Here is a 596-nt window from a genome sequence, read left to right as displayed (position 1 = left end):
TTATAAATATAATCATTCATGTATATTCTTTTAATATGTTAAATTTTTTGAAGAAATGTCAGAATTTTTATAAAATGTCAAAAGTTCGATTCTTATTGAATCCTATAAAAAAGAATTTAAGCATAAATAAAATCAAATTTCTTTTCGCACATTTGTTAATAAAGTGTTAAGTGAAAATGAAAAAAAAAAGAGAAAAATTATCTTTTTCGTTTTCTACCTTAAATATCTCTCTCTCTTTTTTGTCATTTTTTGTTGATAGTGATTGGAAAAATATTGGGAAAAATATTAATTCACTTTCAATATGTGCGAAAATAGAAAATTAAATATTTTTTATTTTTGCTAGTACAGTCACCAAATATCAACAAATATGATTTTTTGGATCTTTGACGATGAAAATGAAACTAAATGCATAAATTAATTGATTAATTGATTTTTGTATCTGATTTAAATTGGTAAATAAATTTTTTTATTTAAATAAAAACGCCTAATACTGTTTGTGTATTAAATAGTTATGATTTAATTATAATTTTGAATGTAATGAAAACCATCCATTAGTGTGTTAATAACTAAATATATATGAAGGCCATCTTGCACAA

At 21.0% G+C, this 596-nt stretch overlaps 1 protein-coding gene across 1 annotated transcript in view; it reads right to left on the bottom strand.

The window, feature by feature from the left end:
* The window catches only part of LOC110264832 (glycine-rich protein 3 short isoform-like), a 1,357-nt gene that overhangs the window by 365 nt on the left and 396 nt on the right, over positions 1-596 (bottom strand). The window lies entirely within an intron of this gene.

This window comes from Arachis ipaensis, chromosome B07, assembly GCF_000816755.2.
Source record: "Arachis ipaensis cultivar K30076 chromosome B07, Araip1.1, whole genome shotgun sequence".
Classification (NCBI taxonomy): domain Eukaryota; kingdom Viridiplantae; phylum Streptophyta; class Magnoliopsida; order Fabales; family Fabaceae; genus Arachis; species Arachis ipaensis.
This window is presented reverse-complemented; position numbering and strand designations above follow the sequence as displayed.